Source organism: Camellia sinensis, chromosome 1 (assembly GCF_055761805.1).
Source record: "Camellia sinensis isolate YWXY chromosome 1, ASM5576180v1, whole genome shotgun sequence".
NCBI lineage: Eukaryota > Viridiplantae > Streptophyta > Magnoliopsida > Ericales > Theaceae > Camellia > Camellia sinensis.
Window position 1 is genome coordinate 135,194,759 of NC_138961.1, and position 8,879 is coordinate 135,203,637.

The window sequence follows — 8,879 nt, forward strand, 5'->3', positions numbered from 1 at the left end:
CATGAACAGAATCTTTAAACCATACCTTGATGACTTTATTGTAGTATTCATTGATGACATACTGATTTACTCCAAAAGTATAGAAGAACATGAACATCATCTGAGACTTGCCCTATAGACCCTATGAGAACAGAAACTTTATGCTAAACTGTCTAAATGTGAATTTTGGCTTGATCGTGTTATGTTTTTGGGGCATGTTGTTAGCAAAGATGGAATTTTAGTTGATCCACAGAAAGTTAAAGCGGTAGTAAGCTGGCCTAGACCAACAAATGTAACAGAAGTCCGAAGCTTTTTGGGTTTGGCTAGATATTACAGAAGATTTGTCAAAGATTTCTCCAAAACTGCCTTACCGTTGACTCAATTAACTCAGAAGGGGATATCATTTGACTGGACTGACCAAAGGGAATCAGCATTCCAAGAGTTGAAAACTCGACTTGTAACTGCACCGATTCTTACCCTACCTTCAGGTACAGATGGTTTTATTGTATTTAGCGATGCTTCTCATAAGGGTTTGGGATGTGTTTTAATGCAGAATGGGAGAGTTATTGCTCATGCTTCCCGACAACTGAGACCGCACGAAAGGAATTACCCAACCCATGACTTGGAACTTGCCGCAGTGGTATTTGCACTGAAAATCTGGCGTCACTACCTATATGGGGCGACATGTGAAGTATATACTGATCACAAAAGTTTGAAATATTTCTTCACACAGAAAGAACTGAATATGAGACAGCGGAGATGGCTAGAATTGATTAAAGACTATGACTTACAGATTTTGTACCATCCGGGAAAAGCCAACACCGTTGCTGATGCACTGAGTCGGAAATCGATTGGAAATTTAGCCTGTTTGCTTACCGGGCAGAAGGAATTGCTTTGTGACCTTGAAAACTCTGAAATTGAAATCGTTTTGCGAGAACAAGGTGGAACCTTAGCTACTATTTCTGCTCAACCAACACTGATTGAAGAGATTAAAAAAAAACAACAACTGGATGACTTCTTGAAGAAGATCATCGAAGAAAGGGAATCTAAACCAAGACCGGGTTTCAAAATTGAAAATAATGTACTGAAATTTCAAGAAAGACTGTGTGTACCAAATGATACTGAACTGAAAAGAAGAGTTCTGTACGAAGGCCACAATTCAAAACTGTCTATCCATCCAGGGAACACGAATATGTACCAAGATTTGAAATTGAATTTCTGGTGGCCGGGAATGAAGAAAGAAATTGTTGATTTTGTATCGAAATGTCTTCATTGCCGACAAGTCAAAGCCGAACATCAACGACCCGCAGGCTTACTGCAACCCTTACCTATACCGGAGTGGAAATGGGAACATATCACTATGGATTTTATTGTGGGATTGCCTCGCTCCAGTAAAGGTATGGACTCAATTTGGGTTATTGTTGATAGACTGACTAAATCTGCTCACTTCTTACCTGTTAAGACAATTTATAATGCGGACAAATTGGCTATACTCTATATTGATGAAATTGTTAGACTGCATGGAGTGCCTGTGTCCATTGTTTCTAACAAGGATTCGAAGTTTACATCGAGATTTTGGCAAAGCTTACAGACTGTATTGGGTACTGAATTGAGACAGAGTAGTGTTTGCCATCCTCAGACAGATGGCCAGTCAGAAAGGACCATCCAGACTCTTGAGGATTTACTGAGAATGTGTGTTCTTGATTTTCAGGGAAACTGGGAAAGCCATTTGTCATTAGCCGAATTCGCCTACAATAACAGTTATTATTCAAGTATTGGTATGGCACCTTTCGAGGCATTGTATGGCAGAAAATGTAGGTCTCCGATTTGCTGGGCAGAAGTCGGGTGACGACCAGGGGAGATATGGCGGGTGCCAAGTCTGTGTCCTTCAATTTCAACTGTTTGAAAGTTTCGTAGTACATTATCTCACATGAGCTTCCTTGGTCAATCAAAATTCGCTTGATGTCGTATTCCTTGATGCGGAGAGTGACGACCAGTGCATCGTTGTGAGGGCAATATACCCTTTCCAAATCCTTATCTAAAAAAAACATGACGTTCGTGACCTCTGTTTTTCCCTTTTTAACGGTGGGCTCCTATAACAACCCTCACCACTGTTCACCGATAAACTACCGATTACTGCTAAACTGAGATTGATTATGATAAGTAATTGAACTGATTGAAATACTGAACTGACTGACTGAAATCTAAAACTGATTGATTGACTATATCTGTTTAAATGCATGATCTATCTATTTGATTGTTTGATTATTTGTTCATGTTTTTATGTTTAAACTGCAAATTGAAGGACTTATCGGCGGCCGAACCAGAAATTGATTAGTGTTTCATGATCAGTAGAATTTATGTGATTTTATGGCATATTTATCTGAAATTTGATTTGGTATGGTTTAATTAGATTAAAATGAGCTTAATCCCATAAGTTGCATTATCTACCACTTTGCCATCCCTAGTGACCCACTAACTAAACACTTTATGCTTCATACACACTTGACCAAAACATCTTCTTCAGCCATTTTTGAGAGACACAGCCGACTAGAGTGAGAGAGTGAGAGGATATGAGTGTTTTCAACTTGATTTTGTGGATTGGCTTGAAGAACTTGAAGAATTGAAGTATAGTTTGCAAATTGAGCTCCCTTATCTTGCATTGGAGACTTAAAGTAGTATAATTACCCTCTTGTTTATGATTTGAGCTTGTTCTTGCATGATTCATGTCTAAATTAAGGGAGTGAGTCTAGAACTAACTTAAGTTATTGAATTGAAGCTTAATCTTTGCATGCATGGCATACTTTTGCATTTTGAAGTTGTTCTTCATAAATTTGGTACATGCATGTTCATGTTTTTGCAATTGAACCATGAATTCACCATGATTTTAGAAGGATTGGCTCACTTGAGCTAGCATTTGAAGCTTTGAAGTTGTTGAATTCATGCATGTTACACATTCATCATGTTCTTGAAATGTTGTTTGAAATTGGGTTTATTTGAACTACCTTTGGGCTTTGATTTTTACAATTGAGCTTTGAATCATGTTAAACTATGAGTTTTAAAGTGTTTTCCAGGAAATGGGCCCAAAGGAATCGAATTTGATACATCTGAACTTGATTTTGAGCTTGAGGTTCAAATCTAGGAATTCCAGATTTTGAACTCACGCTCGAGCGGGGTGACTGGCGCTCGAGCGTGGAAATCGTGCTCCCAGCATTTTGTTCTGTTTTTAGGTCAGCTCGAGCGAGGTAATTACGCTTGAGCAGGACCTTGTGTTTTACGCTCGAGCGGGTGTCGAGCGCCCAATCGAGCGTGAATTTCACCTATCCAGCACTTTTGACTGTTTTGAAGTACGCTCGAGCAGTTGAGTCTGCGCTCGAGCGGAAACCTTTGTCTACATGTCCGCTCGAGCGGATTAACCTACGCTCGAGCGGGAACCCTATTTTCTGAAAATGCTTTTAAAGTGCATCTTTGCATCCTCATTTCATCCTAGGCATTCTTAGGCCTAGTTTAAGGCATCTTAATGAGGGTATAGATGTAGAACCACACCGAGGCAAATTAGGGATTAAATTATTATCTTTCCCAACTATGTAGCTTAGTGTGTGTTCAATCTGTAAACTGTGTAGGGTTGGCGACTGGGGATGCGCTCTAGCCTAACTGTAGCCCAGAACTCTGTGAGTAACAACTGTGTAAAGATATGTTCAAAAATGATTATCTTCTGAACAATCGAACTGTACTGTTTCTGAATTGATACTGTTAATAGAATGAATGTATGTCCTCTATTCTGAACTGTATTGTGGCATCCTTAGCAACTACTGTTACTGATTGTTACTGTTACAGAGATCTCTGTCGGTTCCCTTGTTGGAACCACTACTGTTTACTGATTGATGGCCATCATTGACTGTTCGGTCTTTCAAGACCTACTGTTTACTATACTGTTATGCTAATGGATGTACCACATATGACTGTACTGACTGAACGACTGAAATACTGATTTAATGAACTGTTTTCATTACTGTAAGGACATTCATTCTAAACCTCTTTACGCATTATGTTATTCACTGGGCTTTAGCTCATTGCTCATATATATATGTAGGTGTACAGGCACCAGACCGTGGCTAGAAGCGTCGAGGTAAGCTCCAGTTTTGTCAAGCCAACCACTGTGCCTCACTGCGAGGTTCCGAGCCTGTCAAGCTATGGCTTAGGGGTGTTTTATTTTCCCCCGTCCGTCTCTGTAACTGTTTTGTAGACTGTATAGACTGTTACTGTACTGTTTAATAGGGATTAGGTCCCTGATCTGGATGATTATAAATGTTGTACATACTGTTCTGCACTGTGTATATATATATATATATGAAAAGTCTTTTTGGCATACAGACTGTCACAGCTCATTGGACATTGTTTATTTACTGTATTGGCTTCCGCCAGGCCCCTGTACTCTGTTTTACTGTCTTACTGTTAAGCAGGCCTTCGGTAATCTCAGATTACTGGCCGGTTATGGTGCTAAACCCATAGGGGCGGGTTTGGGTCGTGACAGCTGCGCACTTAATACCTCTCTTAAGTGCTCAGCCTTCTTTATCATGCCCCTGAGCTCACATACTCGCTCAGGCTCGAATACCCCATGTATTACGTTTATCACGCCTTGAGGTGGGGCATCGTTCGGTGTTCCGTCTGGGTGGTCGTGGTTTTGGGGGGCTGGCTGCGTCCCTCCTTCTATGTACCGGCCTAGGTGACCAGCTGCCACTAATTCCTCCAGATGCTGTCTCAACGGTGTGCAATTTTCAGTACGGTGCCCCTTTTCCTTATGGAAGGTGCACCGAGATCTTTCGTCGTAGTCCTTTTGAGCCTCTCCTAATTTAGTTGGCCATTTGATGAAAGGTTCATCACATATCTCACTGAGAATTCGGTAGATTGGTTTCTTGAATATCATGGTAATGGCAGTGCGAACTCTCAACCATCTTTTATCTCGGTCCTTTTCATTGTCTCGCCTACCTCGTCCATTCTTGCTTGGACGTTCTACCGTATTGACCTTCGCCGTAGTCTTCTTGTCTGGTGTTGCTGTCACACCAGATTTTGCCTTGGCACGGGCGCCATCCTCTTCCACCCGGATATGTTGGTGCACTCTCTCCATCAAGGCTTCCATCGTAAGGGGTGGAGTCATTGTAATCGAATCCTTCAATCTGTTTCCGACTGGAAGTCTTCTTTTGTATTGTGTGATGGCGAGATTGGTGGGGCAGTCCCCTATCTGGTTGAACATCTCCCAGTAGCGACTGTTGTAGGACCTCAATGTTTCTTTGTCGCTCATGTCAATGGAGAGTAGCTGATTAATCTCCACTGGTGTCTTGGTGTTCGTTCTGAATCTTGTCATGAACGCCTCCGCTAATTGCACCCAGGAGGCTATGCTGCCTTCTGGTAGCCTTTCGAACCAGGTTAACCCTAGGTCGCCAAGGTTGGATGGGAATAGGATGCACATCAAAGCTTCGTTCCACCGGTATATTGCCATAACCTGGCGAAAGTGGCTTAAGTGCATGTAAGGGTCTGTCTTTCCTTCGTACGTGGTAAATTTAGGCTGGATGAAGCCTGAGGGTAATGGTGCGTTCTCAATCGCCGGAACGAACGACGAGCTATGTAGTCTTGTCAATGCTTTATCTGTTGGTTCGTAGGCAAGGTGCGGTATTAGCATTCCAACCTCGACGCTTCCATACGTCCGAGGAGCCAACCGCTGAAGGGCTGAAACTCTGTGCGGGTCGTATGCCCTGGCCTCCTCCTTCTGTCACGCCCTTTCTTCAAACACTGTGCATAAGTCGGACGATCTAGGCAACTCCGTTTGCCTGGATGATGTCTTGTGCGTATGTGAGGGCCGATAAGTACTTCCCTCAGTGTAAGATCTCAATGATTTCATTCTCTCAGACCTCGAGTAACGAGTTCTGGAAGTCCTTGATTGAGTGTCGCTTGTCCTGAGGCTTCTACTCTCTGCTTGCGATGGCGTGGTATGTCTACCACGATCTTCTGAGTGGCAAGGAGGCGTATTGCCTTTGCGCCGCTCTCCTGTTGCTACCCCTTTTCCCTTGATCTGGCACTGCATGGCCTCCATGTCCGCCGCCATCTTCCTTATTAGTTCATTTTGCCCTTTTACACGATCCTCCAGAGCTTGAGGGTCGATTCTTCGCCTTTTCCTTTCAGGACTTTGTGAGCGAGAGTGACAAGGGCTGTTGTTCCGCCTCCCCCTTACATCCCTCCAAGGATTCTGTCGCTGGGACTCTAAGTCCGCCATGGGAGGGATAGAGGGCAATCCTTCGCGCCTCCCACCCTCCTCTGGGGTTTGTCCATCAATGGCGGACTGTGGCAAATCTTCGTTGTGCGCCATTCAATTAGCAAGGGAAACTTGATCAAGAGGTTTTGTTCTTTGTCTGGTTTTCCCACAGACGACGCCAATTGTACGGGAAAGAAATAAACCTTCTCATATAATCCTGTTGATCAAGTATGCACTCCTCCGTACGACGTCGCTTTACTCCCTGAAAACACAAACATAAGCTAGCCGGCGGGTGTGTGCCAGATACCTCTCCGATGCCTAAGGCAGCAAAATAGACAAATAGACAGAAAGCTCTGTGTATTAGGGAATCAAAGTTGTGTTACCTTTCCATAGGTGATGTTGTGAGCTTTTATAGGTTCTGTGTGGCACAATCCTAGTAGGACTCTTACTCCTCCCTGTAGAGTCCCCCTAGGAATCACATTCCTGAAAGATAATGCTTATCCTTCAACACCCCCCTCACTGCTTAAACCAAGTAAGATGGTTTTACCATGGTCGGATCCTAATATAACAGAGGTAAGTATGGCTAAAGCCAGTTCGGTTTCTTCGATTCACTACTGTTACCTCGGCTTCTCCTCTACAAACCATGGTGTGTTTAGACCGAGCTAAGAAATAGCAAGGTTTTGACCGAACTAACCGCAACATGCCACGACCAGGCTAACTCTGAGTGTGGTGACCGGGCTGTCTGTAACACTCTCTTGGACCGGGATAACAACAAGGCCTTTTGGGGACCGGGCTAATGCCAAGGCCCTTTTTACTCCATCTTTCTTACTGTGGCTCACGACGGCCCATTACCCAGCTCGGCCCAATTTATAAATATAAATTACCCTCTCAGTTAACTAGCTACATCATATTGATATATTGATGATCACATAAGGTCCATTACAAAATATTTCTACAAAACATTACAAAAGCTTGAAACTCCTACCAATTCCCATTACATTTTCAAAGCAACCATTAAGGAAATCAAACATAACACAACATTCATGATCATTACAATCTTCGTAAACCCCATGTTTGCTTCAAGTACTTGCATACTTGATTGCATAGCCCTTATCTGGTTCATTAAATTCATTGTAGTAGTAACTTCTTCATAGGGTAAAGTGTATTTGTTAACAATAGTTTTAGTGTTTTCCATCATCATTTCTCCTCCAATATATGAGTTTACTAGTTTGCACCAGTCCCAGAAAGAGCATTTCCTATGTGGGCATAAATAATACAATTTACTTTTATTTTTCTATGATTCAGTGACTTTAATTGCTTCTTTGCTTGCACAATAGCAGATCTTACTCCTATACTTCATCACCCATCCTCCATTACTTGATGATGACATATCCATATGATCCTACATTTCATGAAATGTGAGAGTTATAAGGCGTTTTTAGAACATATATTACATTATTGGTAACCAATTCTGGACTATTGTTGTGCCTTATTTGTGGATTGTGATTGAACTGTGGTTGTGCTTTATTCAAGACTGTGGTTGTGCTTTATTTGTGTTGGACTTGGTTTTGATTTCATTTTTTTAATGGAAATGGTTGGTTGTGCTTAATGTCAAATTTTTTTTTTTTTTTTTTTTTTTTTTTTTTTTTTTTTTTAACACTTACAATAATGGTAACATACCCTATTGTTCTTGGTTATGGAGTTCTGTCTTATGCTTCATTCCTTTCACTTCTAGCTACTTTTTTTATTTTTCTCTTAGCTTGGAATTTCTAAGTTGTGTGCACTGTGAAGCTATGTGTTGTGCTTGGTATATATAGCTGAGAGTTGTATGTACTGTGCAGCTGTGTGTTGTGCTTGGTATATATAGTAGAGTTCAATAGCCCTGAGGGCATTACAGGTATTTTCGGATTTATCTTGGATAACATCAGCAGGTTCTAAGGTTAAAAAATGGGAGAATCTTGACAATGTCAGTTAAAGTAGAAGAGATTTGTGTAATTATTCAAACCATAGGGGAGATCTCTATATTTGTCAGAAACCTCAGGAGAGGTGAGTGTAATTTACCCTATTATTTTATATGTATAAATATATATTTGGGTAAATTACACTTACCTCCCCTGAGGTTTCTGACAAATACAGAGACATTCCCTGCGGTTTCAATAATTACAGAAACCTCCCATGCTTTAACTGACATTATCAAGTTTCCTCCAATCCATGGCAACCGTTACAAAACCTAACAGAAAGTGCTGATGTCACTCATTATAAATTATGAAATTTCAAAAATACCCTCACTTCTTTCTAATTCATCCATTTTCCACAGCCTCACTGCCTTCAAATTCATCTTCTACTCGTGTCATCACCAGTACCAACCCACTCACCATTGTAGTACCTTTGACAAAACCAGAAATATATATAAAAGTATATATATGTAATATTTATGTATATATATATATATATTATGATTCAATTCTCTTTTTTATTTTTTATTTTTTATTATTCAGTCAAACATATATATATTACATAAATGTAAGATGCAACTAACCAAACCCACCACAAACTACCTTCACACCTCAAACCCACAAATCCGTTAGATAAAACTCACCGCCAACGCCTTAAACCCACTAAATCTATTAAACCCACTACCGCTACCTCA